At 43.7% G+C, this 13,889-nt stretch overlaps 1 long non-coding RNA gene across 2 annotated transcripts; it reads right to left on the bottom strand.

Moving 5' to 3' along the window:
* Nucleotides 1-821: 821 nt before the first annotated feature.
* On the bottom strand, nt 822-13,142 carry LOC131512317 (uncharacterized). 2 transcript variants are annotated; one of them, XR_009262086.1, is made up of 4 exons: nt 11,462-13,142; nt 9,735-9,817; nt 5,182-5,273; nt 822-1,838 (listed from the first exon to the last, which is right to left on the bottom strand). It is a non-coding gene; the product is annotated as an uncharacterized LOC131512317 (long non-coding RNA). The 2 variants fall into 2 exon arrangements; XR_009262087.1 differs by lacking the exon at nt 9,735-9,817 and having other exon boundaries at nt 11,462-13,137.
* Nucleotides 13,143-13,889: the final 747 nt, after the last annotated feature.

The following is a 13,889-nucleotide window of genomic DNA, read 5'->3' as shown; positions in this document are numbered from 1 at the left end:
GCTTATGAAAAGAGCTGTCGATGCAATCATAATCTATTTGCCAGCATTTCACTGACATTTTTTCTGAGCTTATGGTGGTAGAAAGCTATTTCCCACATTCCTACTCAGGCACTCAGCAGAACGATGGGCAGGTTAAATCACAATAAAACAAATATTGCTATGATGCAAATCTTTCTATAACTGAAAGAATGTTAGGCCCCAGGTGGAATCCCATTTATTTCAAGTATTTTTTTGATGGCATAAAATCCTAACACAACAAAATAATTGGGACAATGCTGCGGCCCACATTCTATTGGGATTTGACTTATTAGTGATAGTTTGATTAACATGGCTTCTGGAAAGAAATCTCCTTTGATTACAACAGCAGCCTGGGGGAGAGCAGCTTCGGAGAAGGATGGACTTTTTCTTAGTTATTGCAGAGCTCTGAAGGGTAGATCTGAGGCCAGTGGCTGGGGGTAACAGAGAGTCTGATTATCGATAATCCTAAGGAATAAATTTCTAACAGTCAGAGTTGTGCCCAGAATGGGAAACGCCATTCCATCTGTAAGGGTCCAAGCTCCCACTGGAGAAGTCATCAGGAATGCCAAGGAGGCCCTTCCTTTACTGCGGGGTCCAGGGTCTGTGTTTTCAGAGGAAGTCACATGAACATAGTTGGGGTGGGCTCTTCTACCAATGGGCTCTTCTCGTGTGTAACAAGACACACGAGAAATTCCAAGTGAATATTTCTCCACTCGCTTATTATTTATTTTGTTTTTGAATAGTACACAGGTCCAATACAGGTTGCCAAGGTGAAGGCCATCAACATCGTCTGAGTCAGGCCATCATCATCGTCTGAGTCAGGCCATAGTGCCAGGTTCGATTATCCCCCCCCCCCCCAAATCTCATAGGCAACTATTTATTTCTTGCAGAAGCTTCACTGAGGGTTGGATGGTTTTCCGAGGCGGCTCCCTTCCAATCAGAGGCTTAAGGATCCGGTCTACTTTAATTTTGTGCCTCCCTTCCTTCTGTAAGTGACGTCCGGGGCCTCTGTGGCAGTGGAGGAGGAAGGCATGGGAGACTCGCATAAACTCCTCTATGCTTCTGCTTTTGCCACTTTCATTTGCTGTTCATAGGTCAGAGGTACATACTCACCCGGCCCATTTTGGCCGCAAAACGGAGTGTCTGCCTTTGTCCCTAGGAAGACATCAGCGAAGGTACCCTTGTGAATCTATAGCCTTATTTTTTTGCCATAGATTGTCTTTACTTTTATATTTTGCCTGGAAGGACACATATTTTCTTTACTCCATCATAGAACAAACTGGAGCATGACCTATGCATGACCACATGGACAATCGATTTTATGTAGTTTTAGCAGTTAACTTTCTCTACAGTGGCAAAAAGTTTGTCCCTGAGAAGTTGGACATGCAGACCCTCTCTGCTGGTGCTGTGTTTATTTGGAATAAAATGATCAAAGATGGTGTCTGAGCCTCTCAGGTAGTTCTAACATTTTCCTGACTTTTCGCTCCGGATCCTTCTGGTGCTGGGTCTCCTGCATACTGGCTGTTGGGGAAGAGGAGTGTCTTCGTTTCCTCGGGTTGTTGTAACAAGGTATCATAAACTGGGAGGCTCACACGACAAAAACTTATTTCCTCATGGCTCCGAAGGGTGCAAGTCTGAGATCAGAGTGTTCCTTGTGAGGCTGTGAGGGAGAATTTGTTCCGTGCCTCTCTCCTAGCCTCTGGGTACTTGCTGGCAGTCTTGGCATTCCTTGGCTTGAAAAAGTATCTTCCTGATCTCTGCTCTCATCTTGACATGGCATTCTGTCTGTATGTGTGTCTCCCTCCATGTCCAAGTTTCTCCTTTAAAAAAAATTTTTTTTAATGTTTGTTTATTTTTGAGAGAGAGAGAGAGAGAGAGCGAGAGAGAGCGAGAGCATGAGCAGGGGAGGGGCAGAGATCGAGAGGGAGACACAGAATCCGAGGCAGGCTCCAGGCTCTGAGCTGTCAGCACAGAGCCCAATATGGGGCTTGAACCCACGAGCTGTGAGATCATGACCTGAGCCGAAGTTGGAAACTCAACCTGCTGAGCCACCCAGGCGCCCCTAAGTTTCTCGTTTTTATAAGGGCACCACTCTTATTGGTTGGGGACCCCCTCATGACCTCATCTCAACTTGATGACCTCCGTAAAGAGCCTGTCTCCAAATAAGGTCACATTCTGAGGCAAGAGAGCTGAGGGTAGACCCACTTTTCTTTTTTGAGCCTCTGTGCTTTAATCTGTTAGAAGAGGGGGCTGGGCCGGTGAACTTTGAAGTTCTAGCCTGCTCTGAGACTCTCTTATACAGTGGGTGACACTGTAAGGTATAACGCCATCATGTTAGAAGCAACCATGACTAGAAAGGTCTGTGTGGCTTTCTGGGTCCCTAATCTCCTCCTGTGGCATGGTTTAGGTGCAGGGAAAACAGGCCACACATTGTGGTTTCTGCGTTGAGGGCCTTACTTTGGCAGTCAAGTTTAAATGCAGGCTCTCTCTCTCTCTTTCACACATATATACATATATGCACACAGCTTTGTTTTTGGGAAGGGGAGGGAGGTATTTTTAATAGCAGAGTTCTTTATCCTCTCTCTCTCACTCTCTTTTTTTTTTTCCTGGAAAAAGATGAAATCATCCATTTATTCTGGACCAATTACAAGCACTAGAAAGCACAGGAGGAACAGAAAGCTCGATCACAAATAAATATACACTGGGGGCGGGGGGCACAGAGGAAACCGTTATTGATTGGCCTTGTAAAATCTGCTGCTGAATCGATAGCAATTTCTGGAAATGCCAGACATTTATTTTGTGTGGCTTGAACAGCGGAGATAATAATAAACGTACTTATGAAGTGAGTCTCTTGACACTATTTCCTTGAGCCCCTTATAATAACACACACACATAACGGGTATGATCGCCATACAAGCCTCAGTGAACACAATTCAGATTTACATCCCGGGTTGCGTTGCCCACCACCGACCTCTCCTCTGTGCTGGACATAACAAAGATGTCCCTTAAAAAAAGCACAGACAATTCAGCCGCGTGAAGACAAGGGAGAGGTGCCCTCATCAGCTGGGGAGAGGCAGGCCTGGGCTTGTTCTGAGGCTCAGGGAAGAAAATCAGACACTGAAAGTGCTGGACCCTGCCCAGCCATTATGAATTTCTGGACCTGCCCTCTCCCCTGTGATATCCACGGCCCCTCTCAGAGTTCTGTTCATTGTTTGTCTCTAACAATGGGCAGCTCACCTCATGTGGCTACGCCCTCATCCCCATCCGTCATCTGTGGCCAGTCTCTTCTCCCTACTCCATGTGCAAGGGCATTTGGTAACCTCGTCAGGGCCATTATGTCTGTGAAAAGGCTCTGGGGTGTTACAGGAATTGGGAATTTGCTCAACGTACTTCAGCATGGTCAAAAGAGCTACCACTTACCGAGTACCTGTTATGGGCCATGTCCTCAACGCTCATGGCCTCATTTATTTCTCACCACAAACGTGAATTATTATTGTTCTTTGATTAATTTTTTGGTAAGAAACTGAGGCTCAACAAGGTTAAATAAGTTACCCAAGATCGTGAAGCTATTAGGAAACTGAGCTAGATTTGAGCACAGATCTGCTTCTAGATTCTGTATTCCTTCCATTCTGCTCTTGCCAGCTAGGATACTGGGAGATGAAATGATACCATGCAGAGGGCCTTGAATGCCCGGTGAAGGCATGTCACATTATTCCCGTGCATTAGGGAATGTAAGAAGGTCTCTTGGAAAATATAAATGGTACAATCACAGTTAAGTTTTAGAGAGATCGTTTTGGTCCTATATTTAGGACAGATTGAGGCAGGGAAAGAGGCTGAGAGATAGAATGGAAGGATACAACAGCAGATTTGATAGGAGGCTCAGACTAGGAGAAGGACAATGGGATCACCAAGAGACGATCTTGAAAGTCACAAGAGTGGAAAATGCTTCCCCTTCTCCCCACTTTGTGTCATCCCCGCTTCTGCCTCCTTTCCCAGCCACTTCACCTGCTCCTATTTTGGGATGGTGGGAGGATTCTCTGGAGAATCTTCATTCCCAGCCTGGGCCTCTTCATGCAAAGTCAGTCTCAATGATACTGTTGGATACAGATGCCTGCTGAGCTGGGAATTGATGGAGATCGCTTTTCCATCTCACTTCCTTAATACATCTCCATTTAGTATGGCTCTGCTAAGGAGATTTTGAACTACTAATTTGGATGGCAGGAGAAGGTGTGTTTTTTTTTGGAAACTGCTAGATTTCCGGATCCCTGGCTGTGTCCCATCTCTTCATAATGAACCTGTAGTTTTGTGAGACAGTCTTCAGGACTCTGAAAAACACAGTATGTCTTTCCCTTGAGATCTGAATTGGTGTTGAGAGTAACTCTTTCCCCTCCAAGTACTCAAGGAACTGGTTCTCTTCAGATTCTGGGTCGATCCCTGTTTCAGAGAAATAACTGGGAAATAGCTCTCTAAAACCCCAAAGATGGGAACTCAAAGAGATGTCTTGGATGGACTGACTATCACGCAAGGACACATGTGAGTTACTTCTTCAGATGTCTTTTGTGCATGTACTTTATGCTATACCCCATGCAGGAAGCCAAGGAGAATTGTACAGAGTTCCATCCCTCAAAGAGCTCACAGCCTAGTAGAGGACATAAGTTCATGTTCACAAATAACATCTATACAAGGCAGTCTCTGGTCCACATTACAAAACTGCCACAGACCAAATAGGACAGGAGAATTCACAGGGAAATAGAAAAGCTAGCTTGCAGTTTTTTAGTGACCCTTGAATGAGAAGACAAAAAAAAAAAAAAAAGGAAACTTTGGGGTGTTCCAGGAGCAGAGAATGACAATAGCACAGTGTGGCAGCGAGAAAGCACAGAGTGTGTGAGGAATCCCAGAAAAGAATCCCATTTACTGAGATCCCCATTCACACAGATCCACTGGGCCTCAGTGGAAGAAAGGGGGAAAAAGGTTCAAGAGGTGGTTTAGAGTTAGAAATGGGTTAGAGAAGACTTCAAACACCAGGCAGATGCCACAACTACACACAAAAATCGGACAACTTAGATGAAACAGACCAATTCCCCAATAACTACTACAACGTATGCAATACGATATAGGTAATTCGAACAGCGCTATAATTATTATTAAAGAAATTGCACTCACAATTTTAAAAGCTCTCAAAAAGGAAATCCCCAGTCTCAGATGGTTTCACTGACGAATCCTTCAACAGAGTTAACACCAATTTTACACGTCTCCTAGAAAATACAAGAGAAGGGAAACAATCCTCAAGTCATTTTATGAAGGTAGCATTACCTTGATACAAAAACCAGACAAACAGTGCAAATAAAACTACAGACCAACAGGGGCGCCTGGGTGGCGCAGTCGGTTAAGCGTCCGACTTCGGCTCAGGTCATGATCTCGCGGTCCGTGAGTTCGAGCCCTGCGTCAGGCTCTGTGCTGACTGCTCAGAGCCTGGAGCCTGTTTCGGATTCTGTGTCTCCCTCTCTCTCTGACCCTCCCCCGTTCATGCTCTGTCTCTCTCTGTCTCAAAAATAAATAAACGTTAAAAAAAAAAAACAACTACAGACCAACAACTCTCATGAATATAGAGGTAAAAAAAAATTATTAAAAAACCCACAAAATATGAAATAAAATTCAACAAGTACCAACAAATTATGCACCATGACAAAGTACGGTTTATTTCAGAGATGCAAGACTGGCTCAATATTAAAAAATCAATTAGTGTTAATCCACCATATTCACTGCCTAAAGAAGGAAAAACAACAGATCATCTCAGTCAATGCAGAAGAAGCATTTGATGAAATTCAATACTCATTCATGATAAAAATTTTCAGAAATCTATGATTAGAGGAAAATATAGTCAACTTGATAAAGAGAATTTACAAAATTCTACATTCTACAAAATGAGTAAAAAAAAATTTAAAAAAGAAAAGGAAATGAGTAAAGTTCAGAAAGAAAAAAATTTTTTTTAATTTTTTACAGTTTGTTTTTATTTATTTATTTTAAACTTTTTTTTTAATGTTTATTCATTTTTGAAAGACAGAGAGAGACAGAGCACAAGCAGGGGTGGGGCAGAGAGAGAAGGGGACACAGAATCTGAAGCAGGCTCCAGTCTCTGAGCTGTCAGCACAGAGCTCGATAGGGGGGCTCCAACTCACGGACCAAGAGATCATGACCTGAGCCGAAGTCAGACGCTCAACCAACTGAGCCACCCAGGTGCCCCTTGTTTTTATTTATTTTGAGAGAGAGATAAAGTGCAGGCAGGAAACGGGCAGAGAGAGGAGACAGAATCCCAAGCAGGTCCCATGCTGTCAGCACACAGTCCAATGTGGGGCTTTGAACTCAGGAACAGTGAGATCATAACCTGAGCCAAAGTCAAGAGTCCGAGGCTTAACAGACTGAGCCACACAGGTGCCCCCAAAATAAAATTGTCCCAATTTATAGATGACACGACTAGCTATGTAGAAAATTACAAGGATTCTTTAAAAACAAAACAAAACAAAACAAAACAAAACTCTTAAAACTAATGGGTGAGTTCATTAAGGTTGCAGGATGCAAAAATAAACATATAGTTAAGCATCTGATTTAGGCTCAGGTCACGATCTCATGGTTCCTGAGTTTGAATCCCATGTTGTGCTCTGTGCCGACAGCTTAGAGCCTGGAGCTTGCTTGAGATTCTGTGTCTCCTTCTCTCTCTGCCCCTCCCCCACTCACATTCTGTCTCTCTCCCTCTCTCTCTCTCTCTCTCTCTCTCAAAAATAAACATTAAAAAAATTCAAAATAAACATACAAAAACCAATTGTACTTCTCTGTACTAGCCATGAACACATGGACCTCGAAATTCAAAATATAATATCACTTCTCATCACTCAGAAAATAAGAAACTTGGATGGAAAGGTAACAGAACATGTACAGGACTTGTACACTGAAAAGTAGAAGATGCTGAAGAAAGAAATCAAAAGAGATCCACATAAATGAAGAGGCATACTATTTCTGTTCATTGATTAGAAGACTCAACATAGTTATACTCATTTTCTATTTCTGCCTCAAACAACGACCACAAACTCGGTGGCTTCAAACAATGCAAATTTATTTTCTGATAGTTCTGGATTTCTGAAGTGTGGGATTGGGTCTTATGAGGCTCACATCAAAGTATTGTCAGGGCTGGTTCCTTCCAGAGGCTCTGAGGGGAGAATCCCCTTCTTTGCTTTTCAGCTTCTAGGAAACACTAGCATTCCTTGGTTTATGGCCCCTTCCTCTATCTTCAAAGCCAACAGCATAGTACCTTCAGATTTCTTTCTCTCCCCTGTTTGCCTCATCACGTGCCCCTTCCTTTGGCTTTATCCTTCCACCTCCTTTGTATAAAGGCCTTGTGATTACGTTGAATACCCTGGATAATTCACCAGGCCTTTCATCACATCGGCAAAACGCTTTTTGCCATATAAGGTAACGTATTTACAGTTTGCAGGGACTGGGATGTGTAAATCTTTCAGGGGCCGTTATTCTGTGTACCACACTAGTAAAGCCATCAATTTCCTCCAAACTGATATACAGAATTATCACAATTCTTCTCAAAATTACAGTAAGATTTTTGGTATGCATCAAGATTATTCTAAAATTTATACGGGAAGGTAAAGAAATTTGAATAGCTTAAACAATTTGGAAAAAGAAGAATCAAGTCGAGGAATCTGTCCGCCCATTTCAAGACATATTATACAGCTATAGTAAGCAAAACTGTGTGGTGTTTGTAGAGAGATACACAGATCAATAGAACAGAATAGAGAGCTCAGAAATAGACTCACACAAATATGACCGTCTGTTTTTGACAAAGGCACAAAAGCAAGTCGATGGGGGAAAAGATAGCCTTTTCAAAAAGTGGTGCTTGAGTGATTGGACACTGAAAGGCAGAAGCAAACAAACAAAAACACAAACCTCAACCTAAGTCTCACACCTCAAATGAAAATTAACTCATAATAGATTCAAAAGTATTTAAATGGGTTTAAATATAAAACATGAGGGGTGCTGGATGGTTCAGTTGGTTGAGCATCTGACTCTTGATTTCAGCTCAGGTCATGATCCCAGGGTCGCAAGTTTGAGCCCTGCTTTGGGCTCTGCTCTGAGCATGAAACCTGCTTGGGATTCTCTCTCCCTCTCCCTCTCCCTCTCCCTCTCCCTCTCCCTCTCCCTCTCCCTCTTTCCCCCCTTCTGCTCATCTCCCCTGCTCACATGTGTGCTTTCTCACTCTTGGTCTCTAGAAAAAAATAAAAATAAAAATAAATGTAAAACATGAAACTATAAAACCTTTAGAGAAAAAAATAAGAAAAAAACTCCTAAAACTAGTATCTAGAATTACATCTAGAACTAAGCAGAGTTCTTAGACTTGACACCAAAAGCAAAATCCATGAAAGAAAAAGTTGATAAATGACACTCTATCGCAATTGAAAGAAATTTGCTCTACAAAGCGCCCCATTAAAAAGATGAAAAGACAAACTACTGACTGGGAAGAAAATACTTGTCAGATATTAAAACATATCTGTCAAAGGCTCAAAGGTTAAAAGACAAAGCATCTAATTTGAAATCAACAAATGATATGAAAAGACATTCTACCAAAGAATATAGACAGATGTCAAGTAAACGCAGAGAAAGACATTCGACAGCATTAGAGGGCAGGGAAATGAAAATTGAAAACACACGAGGTATCACTATCCACCTATTAGAATGGCTAGAATAACAAAAAAATAGTGACACCAAGAGCTCAGCAAGGATGCAGAGAAACTGGTTCACTCATACATTGCTGGTGGGAATATAAAAGGATACAGTCTCTTGGGAAAATACTTTGGCAGTGTCTTAAAAAAAAAAAAAGTGAGCATGCCATATCATACTTCCCAGAAACCATACTCCTGGGCATTTCTTCCAGGGAAATGAAGATTGATGTTCACACAAAGTCCCGTACACAAGTATTTGCAGCAAACTTGTGCATAATAGCCCCGAACCGGAAACAACTCAAATGTCTTTTCAGAAGATGAACAAACTGTGATGTAGTCATACATGGAATACTCCTCAGTAATGAAAAGGAGCTAACTTGACACACACACGACCTGGGTGAATCTCCTAATCAGAATTATCCTGATAGGAAAAAAAAAAAAAAAACCAATCACAGCAAGTTACATACTACATACGATAGGATTCCATTTATATTACATCCTTGAATTGACAAGATTTTAGGAATGGATAACGCAAGGGTGGTTTCCAGGAATCAAGGAGGAGATGGAAGAGGGAGTGGAGTGGGTTTGACTATTGAAGGGGCAGCATCAGAGATCCTTGGGGTACGGAAATATCCTCTGGCTTGACTGTATGAATGTCAATATATTCATTATGATATTGCGCTATGAGTTCGCAAGATGTTAACATCGGGTGAAGGATACATAGGCTCTCTCTGTATTTCTTACAAGTACACAAGTTGTTTACCAGTACCTCTAAATAAAGAGTTTGATTTTAAAACAACAACCCAGAAGAGACTCAAACTAAGATGCTGATAGTTTTGGAGGGAGGTGATGCGGAAAGGCATGAATGAGACAAACCGTTCAGAGCCTTATTTTAGCTATTTCCCCCCACCCCGATCATGATATGCCTGGGTGGATTGAGGTTGCTTGCATGTCTCTGAGGGATAGCATCTCTCTTGTTTGTTCACGTACTTGATGAGAATGGCGAGGGACTTCTCCACCTTGTGTCCAGTTGGCTTGGAGACTTGTCCTATTCTGATCTATGTCAGTGTCTCCTGGAGGCAAATCAAGGAGACATTTATAAAAGGCTTTGGGGGACTGAGCTACTCTTTCATTGGTCCCAATGATAACGTTTGGGGAAGTCACACAAAGAAATTTTCTACAACTTTCGAAGGCAGTAGGGAGGTAGTGGAGGCCGTATGGGCATGGATTGCATATGAGCTTGCCTATTAAGCCTGTAGGACGAACACGTTTCCCTCTAACCAAACGTGAGGGAACTCTGGTTTCTAGAGTGAGCATGGGGCTACTGTCTCCCCTCCCCTTCACACCCATGTCTGTGGGCACACGTGTGCTCCATGCTCAAAGATGAGCCGGGGTCAAAAGCAAGTGTATGATGCACTCCTGAGTTAGAAAGGGAGCTTTTGGGGGGCACCTGGGCTCAGTCAGGTGAGGTCCGACTTCGGCTCAGGTCATGACCTCGCAGTGTGTGAGTACGAGCCCTGTGTCAGGCCTTGTGCTGGCAGCTTAGAGCCTGGAGCCTACTTCGGATTCTGTCTCCCTCTCTCCCTGCCCCTCCCCCCCACCTTTCTCTCAAATATAAATAAACATTAAAAAGATTAAAAATAAAAAAGAAAGGGAACTTCTGCAGGGCTGAGCTGATAGCTTTGATGGTCTATCCCTGCTGCCTGGGAAGGGGCTCTGCTTAGAAGGCCACTGTCCCTGGGAGGCCTGGTTTGGCAGAGTTTCATTTTGCTTTCAGCCTGTAGCCTAAGCAAGGGGAGGCCTGTTGAGTCCCAGCTGCCCAGCTCAGTAGGAATCTCACTGAGGTCTGGGGCCCAGGCCCAAGCTTGTGGTAATAATGTTGCTCCTCTGCCTGAATTTGCCACTGCCTGGCTCCCTCAGGAAATGGCCGTGGCAGTGGCTTGAGGGTTTGGATCCCGAATCCAGATTCCAGATGAGAGAGACAGACAGGGAGAGGGAAACAAGAAGAAAGAAAGCAAGCAAGCAAGCAAGAAAGAAAGGGAAAAAAGAAAGCAAGAAAGCACCCGAATCCAGATTCCAGATGAGAGAGACAGACAGGGAGAGGGAAACAAGAAGAAAGCAAGCAAGCAAGCAAGAAAGAAAGAAAGGGAAAAAAGAAAGCAAGAAAGCAAGAAAGCAAGAGAAAGAAAGAAAGAAAGAAAGAAAGAAAGAAAGAAAGAAAGAAAGAGAAAGAAAGAAAGAAAGAAAGAGAAAGAAAGAAAGAAAGAAAGAAAGAAAGAAAGAAAGAAAGAAAAAATATATAGATATATTCACTTCTTCCCTCCTCCCTTGCCCTTTTCTTTCCCTTACCAACCTTCGCCCCCTGTACAGGCTTCTGTTGTTGTCTTGGTTTACTTCGCATTTTAACCCTTGCCTTGCTTTATTTTAATTTTTTTGCTTGTTTGTTTATTTGTTCGTTCGGTCGGTTTGGGTTTGGGTTTTGAGTAAATGAGGAGCCAATTCTCTAAGTCAGTTCCAAGTCTGAATAATGGCCGGCGTGATCGGTCTCTGGCGTCCTATTTCTTCCCCTCCTCCCCTTTCTCCCTCCCGTCCGGCCACACCTGACTTTTCACCGTGTCCTGCACGTGCCAAGGAGGCACCCCTCAGAGTCTGGCCATTTACCGTTTCTTCTGCAGGCTCCCCCCCAACCCATGGATCCACATGGCTTGCTTGCCCACCTCTGCTGGTCTTCCCCTACGCGTCACATTTTCAGGGAGATTGTCACAGGACGTCTCGCGTAAAACTGTACCACGCATACTTCCAACACTTGTAGCCCTCTTCTCTGGTCTCTTCATTCTTCAAAGCATATATGACTCGTCAACACTGTATTTGACTTTTACCTCATTCGCTGTCTGACTTCCTCAATTAGATTGCCAGCTTTATGAAAGCAGGGTGTTTTGTTTGTTTTGTTCACTACTGCATCCAGAACATAGCCTGGCACAGTACACAGTATCAATAAATATTTGGTAAATGAATGAGTGGAATGAGGGAGTAAATAAAATTCTTTCAGGTGTTAGGTAGAATGTAAGTACATATGCGATTTATGGCTAATATTTTAAATTAAATGTATTGTTAGTTAGCTTGGTAATTATTAAGCATATTTTAAATAAATATATTGTATTACTTATATCAAATAGTATGAATTAATTATTTTATTTTATTTTTAAGCCTTTTTAAAATGTTTATTTATTTTTTATTTTTGAGAGAGAGAGAGTGTGTGAGCAGGGGAGAGGCAGAGAGAGAGGGAGACACAGATTCCAAAGTAGGCTCCAGGCTCTGAGCTGTCAGCACAGAGCCCGACGCGGGGTTCGAACTCACGAACCATGAGATCATGACCTGAGCTGAAGTCGGACGCCTAACCGACTGAGCCACCCAGGTGCCCCAAGGATATATTTATATCTTAAATAAATACACTGCATGTATGCATGTCTGTCTATCTACACAATATATATTATCACAAACTTTATTTGTTTTAAGTCTATGACCTTAAAAATAACCCTGGACTGGGGTTTGAAGGGCTGGGATCCGTTCCGGCTCCTTCAAAACAGATCTGCCGGGAAGAATCATTCCGTGTCCCTGCCCTGGTATCTGTACTTGTGAAATAGGTATAATATTCCTCGTGTACCTCACAGGGTTATTATGAGAATCAAATAAGATACTGGACAGGGGTATGTGAAAATTAAAAGGCCAATCAAACCCACCCTCCAACCTTCTGCAAGGATGAAACACCGTCATACGAATGTCTAGTTCTAACGCGAGAGAATGCAGGCAGCGCCCTTGCTTATCCCCGTGGTGACAGAAACACAAACTATGGCAAGAGAGCTGGGCACGTGGGGGGCCTTCATCCTTATGTGATACCGTGAAGCTGTCTGCAAGACGTCTCGTAGGAAGCCCGAGTGTCGTTTGGGAACTTATCAGGAGTGTTTCGCGGGGAGGGGGAAAGGAGAGCAGAGCCCAGCGTGTCATGGAATATTCCTTCCTGTCTTCCATTCCCCCCCAAGCCCTGTGCTGTTGCATTTCTCTCTGTGTATTATTGACAGAGGAAATGCTGATTCACGGTCTGAGTTACAGGAAACCTTGTTTCCTGGTGAAGAAACAAGCCAGGCGATGACTCCTCTGCCAGTTTCTGCCCCCTGCCCTTCTCCCGGGTCTGCACTCAGAGGGGGCTGAGAAGAAGCAGGGCCGGCTCCGGCCTCCCCAGTGAAGTCACCTTCCTGTGGAACCGAATCCAGCACAGGCTCCTCACTGGGCCTCTGCAGGCCCTTCCGGCTCTGACCCCACGATACCTTTCCGTCCCATCTCCCACCACTCCCTCCTTGCACCCCGTGCAGTGGCCACACATGACTGCTCCCAGTTCTCTGTGAACACCTTGTATTTTCCAGTTGCTGTGCTTTGGCTCTGGATGTGCCTGCCCTGCCTGGAATGGCCCCTGACCCAGTGTCGGTTCATTGAAATCCTACCCTTGCTCCAATTCTGCTCGGCTGCTACCCACCATCTGAAGCCTGCTAGGCTGTCCCGTATTTATTTTGATTCTTTTTTGTAGGGGCGTTTTCAAGTATGCACAAAAGGAGACACAGCTGGACGACCAAGTTCTGTGTAGCCATTTCCCAGCCTCAGTAAAGAACTGATTTCTCTTAAGTAGCACTCGATCCCTCCTTCTTTGAGCTCTGTCAGTAACTCTTATGCTCTGTGCTTTACTCATATTTGCTGAATTGAGTGGGAAGAAAGTGAGTCAGTGGATTTCAAATGCTGTTTATTATCTGCCTCCCCCAATGGGGAAACTGAGGCACCCCAAAGTGAAGCGAGTTGCCCAATGTCAGAAGACAGGGAGTGGTAAGCTGAGACCAGACTCTTCTGAAGGGCCTCACGGTCCAAGCGGGAGGTGTGGATAATGCACTCATAACTCACATACTCATGCTACTGGGTCTCAAGTTCTATCGGAGTTCGGGGTAAGTGATTAGTAAGTATGTGTTGAATGAACCAATTGATCTTCTATCCAATTGATTAATAAGATGACCTCTTAAGGTTGACACTGAGCAGACCCCTGGTGCTCTCCATGCTACAATCTAATGTCAATATGCTGAAGGCACAGGAGGTACCTGACTC

The sequence above is a fragment of the Neofelis nebulosa genome, chromosome 5 (assembly GCF_028018385.1).
Source record: "Neofelis nebulosa isolate mNeoNeb1 chromosome 5, mNeoNeb1.pri, whole genome shotgun sequence".
NCBI lineage: Eukaryota > Metazoa > Chordata > Mammalia > Carnivora > Felidae > Neofelis > Neofelis nebulosa.
Note: the sequence above shows the minus strand (reverse complement) of the source record. Positions and strands in the feature narration are given on the sequence as shown.